This window comes from Macaca mulatta, chromosome 10, assembly GCF_049350105.2.
Source record: "Macaca mulatta isolate MMU2019108-1 chromosome 10, T2T-MMU8v2.0, whole genome shotgun sequence".
Lineage (NCBI taxonomy): Eukaryota > Metazoa > Chordata > Mammalia > Primates > Cercopithecidae > Macaca > Macaca mulatta.
This window is the reverse complement of record NC_133415.1, coordinates 103284170-103296837: the sequence shown is the minus strand read 5'-3', so window position 1 is coordinate 103296837 and position 12668 is coordinate 103284170. Positions and strand designations below refer to the sequence as shown.

The window sequence follows — 12668 nt, the reverse complement described above, 5'->3', positions numbered from 1 at the left end:
CCACTTCTTGGTTCTGTCTTCCTCTGTGTCAGTTAGGATCACCTTATGTGGTGGCAAAAATAGTCCCCAGTATCCCCCAGCTTCCACTCTGCCAGATAGACAAGCCACGTGAGCAGAAGCTGACTTTCCATGTAGCCTCAGCCCATGCCTAGGGGTTGACTGTGATTGGCCAGACTTGGGTCACATGCCCATCTCAGACCAATCCCTGGGACCGGGGGGATGGAATATGCTGACTTCCCGGGCCTGATTCATCCACCCCCTCTGGCTGGGGAGGCACATGGAGCGATAGTGGTGGAAGGGTGCTGTTACCGGAACATGGGGGAGGAACAGTGGTCAGGTACAAACAGCAGCTGGCCATGGAACCAGCCCCTTGCCTTTCCTGCTGTATCTACTTCAAGGCCTCCTTTGGACTTGCCTTGTACTCAATACATGCTTGTCAATGAAAGAGTGATGCTACAAGTAGATGCAGGAAGGGTCTCAGGAACCATTTCCCAGGAGTACTTAGGCGGCTTTTGATTTTTCACGTCCTGCCCATCTTCCTTCTAATCTCATAGGCTGGCATCTGTTCAAACTGCCAAGCCTCAGCGGCAGAGCGTGGCTGCTTCACGGGCTGTGTACCACGGTGGGCACCCACCCACTGCAGGCCTGGGCAGAGGAAGGGTGAATCAAGAGTGGCTCACTCTGTCCTGTGGAAAGTGCACAGGAGGCTCCCGCCCGGGAGATGATGAGCAGGGGCTGACACAGGCGGGTGTCACCCTCCTCTTTCCTCCTCATTGGCCACTCCCACAGGCCACACTTTCACCCGGTTCTCTTTCTCACCAGGAACTTCCGAAGAATCCCCTTCATGCCTGAGTCATCGCTCAGGTGCTCACAGGGACTGGGCGGCTGATGCTGCAGAGGGAAGCAGGCTCAGGGGACTGACAGGCTCCGGCACACACACTTTATCTACAGAGGTACCTGGAACTCACTGCAGCCCTCGTGGTCCTGTACAAATGCGGGAGCTATGTAGCCAGACCTTCTGAATTTTTTAAAAATAGACTTTATTTATTTAATTTATTTATTTATATATTTTTTTAGATGGAGTCTCGCTCTGTTGCCCAGGATGGAGTACAGTGGCACCATCTCAGCTCACTGCAACCTCCACCTCCCAGGTTCAAGCGATTCTCCTGCCTCAGCCCCCGCTAGTAGCTGGGATTACAGGTGAGTGCCACCAAGCCCGGCTAATTTTGGTATTTTTAGTAGAGACAGGGTTTCGCCATGTTGGCCAGGCTGGTCTTGAACTCCTGACCTCAGGTGATCCACCTGCTGTGGCCTCCCAAAGTGCCGGGGTTACAGGCGTGAGCCACCGCACCTGGCCAAAAGTAGATTTTATTTATTTATTTTTTTGTGTGTGAAGTAAAAGCAAGTTTATTAAGAAAATAAAGGAATAAAAGAATGACTACTCCATAGACAGAGCAGCCCCGAAGGCTGCTGATTGCCTTTTTTTTTTTTTTTTTTTTTTTTTTTTTGGTGATGGAGTTTTGCTCTTGTTGCCCAGGCTGGAGTGCAATGGCACGATCTCAGCTCACTGCAATCTCCGCCTCCCGGGTTCAAGCGATTCTCCTGCCTCAGCCTCCCAAGTAACTGGGATTACAGGCATGTGCCACCATGCCCAGCTAATTTTATATTTTTAGTAGAGACAGGGTTTCTCCATGTTGATTAGGCTGGTCTCGAACACCCGACCTCAGGTGATCTGCCTGCCTCGGCCTCCCAAAGGGTTGGGATTACAGGCATGAGCCACTGCGCCTGGCCTGGCTTCCCATTTTTATGGTTATTTCTTGATCATATGCTAAACAAGGGGTAGATTATTGATGCCTCCCCTTTTTAGACCATATAGGGTAACTTCCTGACATTGTCATGGCATTTGTAAACTGTCATGGTGTTGGTGGGAGTGTAGCAGTGAAGATGACCAGAGGTTACTCTCGTGGCCATTTTGGTTTTGGTGGGTTTGGCCAGCTCCTTTACTGCATCCTGTTTTATCAGCAAGGTCTTTATGACCTGTACTTTGTGCTGACCTCTTTTCTCATCCTGTGACTTAGAATGCCTTTATTTTTTAAGGAAACTTTAGGCTCACAGCAAAATGGAGAGAAAGGTGCAGAGATTTTTACCTACCCCTTCTGCCGACACAGGCATAGCCTCCACTATTACCAGCATCGCCCACCAGGGTGGTGCATTTGATACAATTAATGAACTACAGGGATGCATCATTGTCACCCAAAGTCCATAATTTGCTTTAGGGTTCACTCCTGGTGTTGTACATCCCGTGGGTTCGGCCAAATGTGTAATGACGGGAATCCACCGTTGTCGTATCATACACAGTCATATCACTGCCCTAGAAAGTTCTCTATGCCCTGCCTGGACATCTCTTCCTCCCTCCCACTCCTGGAAGCCACCTACCTTTTTATTGTCTCCATAGTTTTGCATTTTCCAGATTGATTTTTTTATGGCATCTTTTTGCGGTAGCCACTGGCTTCTGCTATGCCACCAGCAGCCACTCCGAATGGTTGATACCCAGGCCAGTCTGGTTAAATATTTTGAATACTATTCCTGAAAATATCCCTTTCTTTCCATACTGAGGATAAATTCCAATTTTACAAAACCATCACACAGGCCAAATCAAACATTCTACAGGCTGCATTTGGCCCGTGGGCCACCAGTTTGAGACGTCGGACGTGGGAATTAAGAAAGAAGCTGGAGTCTAGAAGTCCTATTTCAGCTCTGCCACTTCCTAGCTGTGTGACCTTGGGCGGGTCACTTTGCCTCTCTGAGCCTGTGTCAAGTGAAGGCCTTGAGCATGTGATTATGGGGATGTGATTATTGGTGCTTCCTCAGCGCCAATCTGAGGCCTGATGTCGTGGCATATTCAGAAGCCTCCCAGGGTCTCCGTATGCACAACAAACCAAAACATACAAGAATTGCTCTTATAAAATTAGGAGACAACAAAACATCAAAAATCCCCAGAAACATACAGGTCCCTGGGCTAGAGAGAAACGAGAGATCGGCAGATTGAGACTTGCTGCCTGCTTGCCTGGGCAGAGGGAAAACCGCTTTCTCTACATCTCAGAAACCCTCTGTTACTTTGGTCTCCTTGACAAGGACCAACGTTGACCCAGGGTCAGGAGCCCGGCTCTGGAGCCAGGCAGTCTGGGATCTAATCCCAGTTCTGCCAAGCACTAGCTGTGTGGCCTTGGGTGAGAAACTTAACCTGTCTGGGTTTTACAGCTTCAGGGCTGCTGTTCATGTCATGGTCTGTGTGACTGGGACCTCCTGGAGCTGGGCAGTGCATGGCTATTCCTGGTGGCTCTGAGGTCCTTCTCCAGGAAATGGGAATGATGTCTGTGAGGATTAAATGAGTGAACGCATACAATATGCTTGAGGCAGTGCCTGGCACAAGGCAATGGCTGACTGGGCAGAAGTGGCGTTCGTTCTGCTCTGTGCCACACGCGTTGCCTGTACCTGGCACTGCTGGGCTGCAAGTGTCCCACTATAAAGAAGAGAACCCTGAGGCTCAGAGAAGAAAACCATGGTTCAGAGAGGGTCGGTAACTTACCCAGGCTCACCCGGCTAGTAAGTGGCAGGTAACAACAACAAGAACACAAAAGCGATCATGTAACAAGATTGGAAACAGCTAATACCAGCTTGGCACCACTAGCTGCCACGTGCTGGGTCCACGGCTTTAAGCACATGACCTCGGAGTCTGGCGCTAACATCCGTGCTCTGCTCCTCTCAGCCCGCCCTAGGTGGACGTATTTCCTGCTGCCCTAAACTCCACTTGGAACCTGAGAGAGGGTCGGCTCCCGCAGGCCTGTGAGCACAAGCTTGGGTCTCTGAGTCTAGCTCTCCGGGTTCATGGATCGCTTCCCAGTGGGACACCCTGGCCCTGTGACCACAGCCTCACCCCTCACTCCCCTTTTATCCTTGGATTTCAAAGCACTTTACACTCACACACTAATTAGAGAAGACACTTTCCTGTTCTCCAGAGAGGCAGGTATTTTTAATTAACTGCTCTTGCGAGGCCGCAGGGCATGGGGCTGCAAATTCTAATTCTAGGATATGGACTCACAGAACGCGATCCAGGGCGTCTTTGACCGCCACTTCCTCAGAGGCCCTCCTGGACTGACTACCTGATCCAAAGTCGACCCCCCACCCTCAGCTCATCCACCTGTCCGGTCCCTGTGTACTACCTGTGTCGCTGTTTTGCCTTTGTTTTTTTGAGACAGGGTCTTTCTCTGTCGTAGTGGTGCAGTCTTGCTCACTGCAAACTCTGACTCCTAGGCTCAAGTGGTCCTCTGGCCTCAGCCTCCCATCTCAGCCTCCTGAGTAGCTAGGGATTACAGGCATGAGCCACCACACTCGGCCTTTTTTTTTTTTTTTTAAAGGTGTATTTATTTGCATATTGACTTACAGTAATAACAGCAGCTATATTTATAGAACAGCCACTGTGTGCTGGGCCTGCACTTTGATTGTATTATCCTCCTGGGGCACAGAGAGGTTAAGGAACTTCTTCAAGGTCACACAGCAGGTGAGGAAGCTATATGTTTTTGGCTTGCTTGTTCACTTGTGTGTGCCTAGTGTTTGTCTTCCCCAGGAGAACATCTGTTTTGTTCATTGCTGTGTGATTGCAGTGCCTAGAACAGTGCCTGGCACCTAGTAGACACTCAATAAATACTTGTTGATGGGTGAATTTGGAATCCTGCACTCAGCTTGTGTCACAGCCCAAGTCTTTGTGTAAACATAGACAACTCCTTCTGTGCCTCAGGGAGAAGGAAAACCACAGGTGGCTCTTTCCTAATTCTCTGCTGTTTCACACCTCCAGCTTTTGCTCAAGTGACTTCCTCTGCTTGCTTTCTCCTTTTCCATCATTTAGCTCAGAGGTCAGTAAACTCTGGCCTGGGGGCCAAATCTGGCTCAGCTTGTGGTTTTTGTCAATAAAGTTTTATTGGAACGCAGCCACATCTATTCAGTTTTATCTATGACTGCTTTAGATCTGTAATCATAGTTGTCACAGGAACTCATGAAGCATAAATATTTACTATTTAGCCCTTTACAGAAAAGGTTTTCCATCCCTGCTCTAGCTGACTTTACCCTTTAAGAATGAGTTAAAAGGCCTCCTCCTCCAGGAAGGATTCTGTGATTTCCCAGGCTGGATTAAGGGGTCCTGTTTGGTGTTCCCATAGCCCCATGTTTCCCTCTAATATAGAGTTTCTCCCAGCTCTAGGAGCCTTTTTAGACATCTTTCCCTGATCGCCCAACCCCCTCCCCTCATGAAATTTTTTTAATTGACAAATATTTGCATGTATTTTTTAAATGGACAAATAAAAATTGTATATATGTATTTGCATATATTTATAAATTTGGGCAGGCCACGGTGGCTCACATCTAGTTACCTCAGCACTTTGGGAGGCCGAGGCGGGTGGATTACCTGAGGTCAGGAGTTCGAGAACAGCCTGGCCAACATGGAGAAATACCATCTCTACTAAAAATACAAAAATTAGCCGGGCGTGGTGATGTGCCTGTAATCCCAGCTACAGCTACTTGGGAGGCTGAGGCAGGAGAATCTCCTGAACCTGGGAGGCGGAGGTTGCAGTGAGCTGAGATCGTGCCACTGCACTTCAGCCTGGGTGACAAGAGTGAGACTCTGTCTCAAAAAAAAAAATTATACATTTATATACAACATGATGTTTTGAAATATACATACATTGTGGAATGGCTAAATCAAGCCTCATAAAAACGTAATTTTTATACTATTTGTTTGTTTACATACTGCAGCCCTTTGAAGGGCCACAAACCATTGCAATATCTAAACATTTTGCCCCTGTTAAGGATGCATGCTAATATAACACCCATTGGACTGTATTCATTCAGTTGAACAAAATGCATGAGCACCTACAATGTGCCAGGCCCCGTTCTAGGCACACAGGCCACAGGGTGAACATAGCAACCACCATCCTTCCATCTGATTGTCTGTTCATGGGATGGTCCCTCACGTCTCTGGGCAACTTGGAAGTGGGGACTCAGGTAATTCAACTTTAAATAAAACTTTTTTTCCCAGAGCCTGGCACATAGTAGGCATTTAATGAGTTGAACAGCTTGTTAATGCGAATAGCTATGGAGATGTAAAGGCACTGGAGGTATGGGTGATTGGGAAAAATAAAATTGCATTGAAATGGAGACAGGGATTGTCGGTGTGCTTTGGAGATTTTCAATGTGAAAATCTGAATAACTGCTGGTCATTCAGTCAACAGACATTTATTCTGAAATCTGGATAATTAGGCCACAGCTGGGCACCATCCTTTTCAAGTCTCTATGATGCAGATGTCACGAACGGCAATCCCAACTCTGGATGTGCATTTTGATTGTTCTTCACAGTGTTAAGAAATGACACACACACACACACACAAAATTGATTATCAATCTTTAGAAATTGAGAAATTTCATATAAAAGTCCAAATTTCTGTCTTCTCTGAAACAGAAGGGAAAACTCTGGCAGCCCTGGGCCTGCGTTCCTCATTGGCAGGGATCAGGTAGAGATGAGTGGCAGCTGCCCCTTTAATTTAATTTAAAATTAATGTATCAATTAATTAATTACTTTTTTGAAAGAGTCTCGTTCTGTCGCCCAGGCTGGAGCGCAATGGCGTGATCTCGGCTCACTGCAGCCTCTGCCTCCCAGGTTCAAGCGCGTCTCATGTCTCAGCCTCCTGAGTAGCTGGGATTACAGGCCCACAGCACTGCACCCAGCAGATTTTTGTATTTTTTGGCAGAGATGGGGTTTTGCCATGTTGGCCAGGCTGGTCGCAAACTCCTGACCTCAAGTGATCCGCCTGCCTCGGCCTCCCAAAGTGCTGGGATTACAGGTGTGAGCCATTGCACCCGGCCTAGATGCTCATTTTGCAAAATACCCCAGTGAGATGCTGTGTAGAAGCACACACACACACACACACACACACACACACACATACACGCACACAAATGAAGAATTCCCTGATAGGTATCTAACTGTGACCCTCCTGCCATGACATCCTGGGGTCAACAACTCAAAAGGCTTTAGGAGGCCAGTAGGAAACGCAAATGGAGTGAAACCAATTCTGCTGTGGCCGCGCAGGGGAGCGGAGGCTTGAACGTCCAGCTGGAGCCTTTTTCTGACTGCTGGGAGGGACAAGACATGAGCCCAGAACTGGGAGGCCGAGAGAGAAAACCTGGCACCATCCCAGCACTTCATATAGAACCCACTAGGTCACTGGGCCTGGCTTTGACTCTTGCCAGACTAGTGGCTGTGGCGGGGTGGTGGGGGTTAAATTTTCTATGGGAGGATCCACTGTAATACAGTTGGCATAACTGCTCCGCTCTTTCTTGAACTCAGGAAATTGCAGCTCTGTGCTAACGGTGATCACATTGGTAGGGGGTGATTAATTAAATTATTAAAAACAAAAAGGAGCTACTCTGAATGTCTTTTCTGACTGCTTTTGGTGAGAAATCCAGGGAATTCTTCACTTATTGTGTAGTGTATGTGTGTGTGTGTTCATGCCAAGTGTGTTTCCACACAGCATCTCACTGGGGTATTTTGGAAAACAAGCATTGACAGTGTACTGTAAGAGGAGGCTGTGCAAGGGCAACTGAACCTTTGGGACCAAACGTTGGCCCACTCTTTGGTTGGCGTCTGTCCTCCCCACCAGACTGGGAGCTCCAGGGGGACAGCAACTTGCCTGCTTTGTTCTCCAAGTATCCGTGAGCTGGACACATAATAGGTTCAAAAATATTAAGGAAAACCTTTGGTTACAGCTGGCTTGTCCCCTGCACAGTCCTGGTGTGTCCTCTGGGATCCTCTGGACATTTCCATGTGCTCTTCCCTCTGCCTGAGTAGCTCTCACTGTCCCTTTGGCTCAGTTAATACCCTATCTCCATTCATATCCCAGCTCCATGTCACCTCCTCAGGGAGGCCTTCCCTGATTTTCCAGACAAGGTTGGGTCCCCCTATTAAATGTCTTTGTATGATTCATTCATTCATTTTCCCTCTCATCACTTAAACATTAAATGACTTCTCCAACAAACAGCCATAGGGCTCCTACTCTGCTCCAGGTTTTGTTCCAGGCACCGGGGACACAGCCCCTGCCCACATTCACAGAGCCCATATTTGGGGATCATTCAACACATAAGTATACAATATAACTTCAGGCTGTGATATGGGCTATGAAGTCAACATACCAGGGTGACATGGTTAGAAAGTGACTGGTGGGAGGTGGTGGGGGATGGTTGGTGAGGTGACCCCATGAGGAGGTGACATGTGAATCAAGATTTGAACTAGAAGGAGGAGTCGGCCATGGGGAGATCTGGGGAAAAGCATCTGAAGAGAGAGAACAGCAAGCGCGAAGGTCCTGAAGCAGGAACATGTCCAGCACAACTGAAAAACAGCCAACAGCCCATTATGGCTGGAGCAGGGCAGGGAGAGGTGAGCGCAGGAAAGGGAAGGGCTGGAAGATGGTTCAGGACCTTGAGGACCTGAACTTTGGCCTGGGAGGGGAGGGCAGCCTATGGAGGGTTTTTAAAAATTTGTTTCTATTTATTTTTTATTTTTTGAGACAGAATCTCACTCTGTTGCCCAGGCTGGAGTGCAGTGGCAAGATCTCGACTCACTGCAACCTCCGCCTCCCAGGTTCAAGTGATTCTTCTGCCTCAGCCTCCTGAGTAGCTGGGATTACAGGCTCATGTCACCACGCCTGGCTAATTTTTGTATTTTTAGTAGAGACAGGGTTTCACCATGTTGGCCAGGCAGGTCTCGAACTCCTGACCTCAGGTATCCCAAAGTGCTGGAATTGCAGGCGTGAGTCACCATGCCCTGCCTGAAAGGTTTTATTTATTTATTTGTTTGTTTGAGATGGAGACTTGCTCTGTCAGCCAGGCTGGAGTATAGTGGCATGATCTCAGCTCACTGCAACCTCTGCCTCCCAGGTTCAAGTGATTCTCCTACCTCAGCCTCCTGAGTAGCTGGGACTACAGGTGTGCACCACCACACCTGGCTAATTTTTGTATTTTAAGTAGAGATGGGGTTTCACCACGTTGGCCAGGCTGGTCTCAAACTCCTGACCTCAGGGGATCCGCTCGCCTTGTCCTCCCAAAGTGCTGGGATTACAGGCGTGAGCCATTGCGCTCAGCCCATTGGAGGGTTTTAACAACAAGATTCTCTGTTGCTTCCCAGTCTCAGCCTTCTCCCCATTTGCAGTGCTGCATCTGTGGGAATGAGTGGTGCTGGGCTTTCCATCTGATTGTGAGTTGCTAGATCTGCCACGTTCATCCTGTGCTGCAAGTATCTGTTTCTGACTCTTAGAATGTGTCAGTCTCAGGCTAGGTGCCCCCAGAAGCAGACACCGAGGCAAGGATGCAAGTGGTTTGTTTGGGAGGTGGTCTTAGGAAGTAAGGGAGTAAGGGAGTGGGGATGTGAGACAGAGATGAGAAGACACACACAGGGGACATTTTTGAGCAAGTTACTGGTCTGGGCAACTGGGGCTCGATCCCACTAGGGAACTCTGGGAGCCGGTGTAAACACGCCTCCAGGCTATTTCCACCAAGAGGCAAGGAAACGCGTGTCTTCCTCCATCAACTCCTGTCAGTGGTTGGTTGAGGGCAGCTGCCAGGGGTATGATCTCTCAGGTACTTCGCTTGTCCTGCATGGGCTCAGTGGCCTGTGGTGGCCAGATAAAGCCGTTGGCAAAAAGATGTAGGTGCTGGTGGCCTGAAGCCTAGGCCAGCACACAGGACTGGTGGGTGCAGAGGGGCGTGGCTGCCGCGGTCGCTGGGTGCAGTCTGTATTTCAGTAAATGAGCCACTGCTCACCAACAGAACAGCCTCTGGATGTGGATTAGGCCCAGGCACCACTCCTTCTTGAATTTTTCACAAATCCCTGGAGTTCCTCAGGGGGTTACCTTTTGCTTCAGTGTCTGGGGTTTTGTGTGGCTGAGACGGAAGCTTCTGAAAGCCTGGCCCGCCATCCTAGGAGGCTGGGGCTCACCACCTCCTGGGAATTGAGGGAGGAGAAATTTGAAAGTAGTTCCCTCAACAGTCCCCGCTCCTGTCTCATATGGACAGATAGACAGACAGACGGGCAGCCCTGCTGGTGTGGGCCATGCATTCCAGGGGCAAAACCCTTCTCTCCCTCCTGTGCCAGGGAGAACTGGACCATATTCAGATGGCACCATGCCCTCCACCCACCACCCGGAAACTGGCCTTGCTGGCGACGGGTGGGTGGGGAGGAAGGCTGAACTGCTGGGGCATGTTCCCGGCCTCGGAAACGGGGCAGGCGGCAGGGGTGGGTTGCAGGGATGGGCTGAGGTTAGAGATTCCCCTTGATGACAATCCCTCTCCCCACAAATGGGCCTGTGTGGACAGAGAGGGCGAGTGATAGGAAGATGCGGTGAGGGCAGAGAGATGCCTTCCAGGGGAAGAAATTAGAGAATCCTGCCCAAGACCTGGAGCCCACGAAGCCTCCCACCTCCTGGGGCTCCAGGTGCGGGTGGGCATCCTCCCCTGAGACCAGGGCTCCTCGCCAGCAGCCCTGTTGATTCTTCCTGGCAGGGGCTGTGCTGTGTGCTGTAGGGTACTGAGCAGCATCCCTGACGGTCACCCACTAGGGCCAGCAGTTGACCTTCTCTCCCAGTCGCGGTGATTGAAAATGCAGGGCTGGGCGCGGTGGCTCACACCTGTAATCCCAGCGCTTTGGGAGGCCGAGGTGGGCGGATCACTTGAGGTCAGGAGTTTGAGACTAGCCTAGCCAACACGGTGAAACCCTGTCTCTACTAAAAATACAAAAATTAGCTGGGTGTGTCTCAAAAAAAAAGTAAAGAAAAAGAAAGAAAGAGAAAGAAAAGAAAAAAGAAAAAAAATGCCTTCAGGCATTGCCAAATGTTTCCCGGGGTACAAAAGTGTCCCTGGTTAAGACCCACTGCATTACACCCGCTGAAGCAAACCCCTTAAATCAACCAGACAGAAGGGCTGGGCTGGCATGAGGTCTTGGGACTGCCCCCCTTTCACCCTCCACTGCTTCTCTTTATTCCTTCCCCAGACTGGCAGATCTGGTTCTGCTACCCTCCCCATACCGGGATCATTTGGGCAGGGGCTGAACCTCTCTCAGCCTCCATTTTCTCATCTGAAAAATGGGCCTTAAGAGGCTTTCCTGCATAGGCCCATTTGGAATGATGATTATAATCATAACGTTGATGGTTATAATAAAACAGCTCACACTTTCAGAATGCCGACTTTGTTCCAAGCCCTGCGGTAAGTGATTTACATGTCTCAACACATCGAGGCTTCACACCCGGAGTGTGAGGCTCGGGCTGACAGTGCAGACACCCACTGCCCGTGCCTGGGCTGCTAACTTGCTCTTCTCCCCTCCTTAGGGTGTCACATTCCACATTCTAGCCAGTGGGAAAAGGAAAGGGGGAATGGCATATCCTTTCCCTTTAAAGTACAACCTGGGCTGGGCATGGTGGCATGAGCCAGAAGTCCCAGCTACTTGGGAGGCTGAGGCAGGAGGATCACTTGAGTCCAAGAGTTCTGGGTTGTAGTGAGCTGTGTCAATCGGGTATCTGCACTAAGCTAGGTATCAATATGGTAATCTCCCTGGGAGAGGGGAAGAACCACCAGGTTGCCTAAGGAGGACTCAAATGGCCCAGATCAGAAACAGAGCAGGTCAAAACTCCCGTGCTGATCAGTAGTGGGATCGCTCCTGTAAATAGCCACAGCACTCCAGCCTGGGCAAAATAGTGAGACCCTGTCTCAAAAAAAAAAAAAAAAAGTACCACCTGGCTGGGCGTGGTGGCTCATGTCTGTAACTCTAGGCCAAGGTGAGAGGATCGCTTAAGGCCAGGAGTTCGAGACCAGCCTGAGTAACATAGCAAGACCTCATCTCTAAAAAAATTAAAATTAATAATTAAGAAATAAAGTACAGGCTGGGTGCAGTGGCTCATGCTTGTAATCCCAGCACTTTGGCAGGCTGCGGTGGGTGGATCATGAGGTCAGGAGATCGAGACCATCCTAGTCAACATGGTGAAACCCCCGTCTCTACTAAAAATATAAAAATTAACTGGGCATGGTGGTGTGTGCCTATAATCCCAGCTACTTGGGAGGCTGAGGCAGGAGAATCGCTTGAACCCAGGAGGTGGAGGTTGCAGTGAGCTAAGATCACACCACTGCATTCTAGCCTGGTGACAGAGTGAGACTCCCTCTCAAAAATTAATTAATGAACTAAATTAAATTAAATAAAGCACAACCTGGAAATCAGCCACATAGAGTCACATCCCATTGGCCAGAACTTGGTCACATGGGTACATCTGACTGCAAGGGAGGCTGGGAAATGTACTTTTTATTGAGACAGTTCTATGCTCAGCTACGAGTTCATTGCTGTGGAAGTAGGGGAAGATACTTAGGGACAACTAACAGTCTCAACCACATTCCATTTCACTGATGGGGAAACTAAGGCACAGCATGATTAAGTGGTTCCTCAAGGTCACAAAGAGAAAAAGGAAATAAGACAATGTATGTAAAGTGCCAGGCAACGTTTAAGTGCTCAAAGCCAGCCTTCTCTAGCCACTCGCTTCCCACACATCCTTTGAGTATCATCCATTGAAATTTATTTGTTT

The 12668-nt window shown here is 49.2% G+C and overlaps 1 long non-coding RNA gene across 1 annotated transcript; it reads left to right on the top strand.

The window, feature by feature from the left end:
• The first annotated feature begins 207 nt into the window (after window positions 1-207).
• On the top strand, window positions 208-3123 carry LOC144332250 (uncharacterized). The gene is made up of 3 exons (XR_013400153.1): window positions 208-337; window positions 823-953; window positions 1078-3123. It is a non-coding gene; the product is annotated as an uncharacterized LOC144332250 (long non-coding RNA).
• The last annotated feature ends 9545 nt before the right edge of the window (window positions 3124-12668 follow it).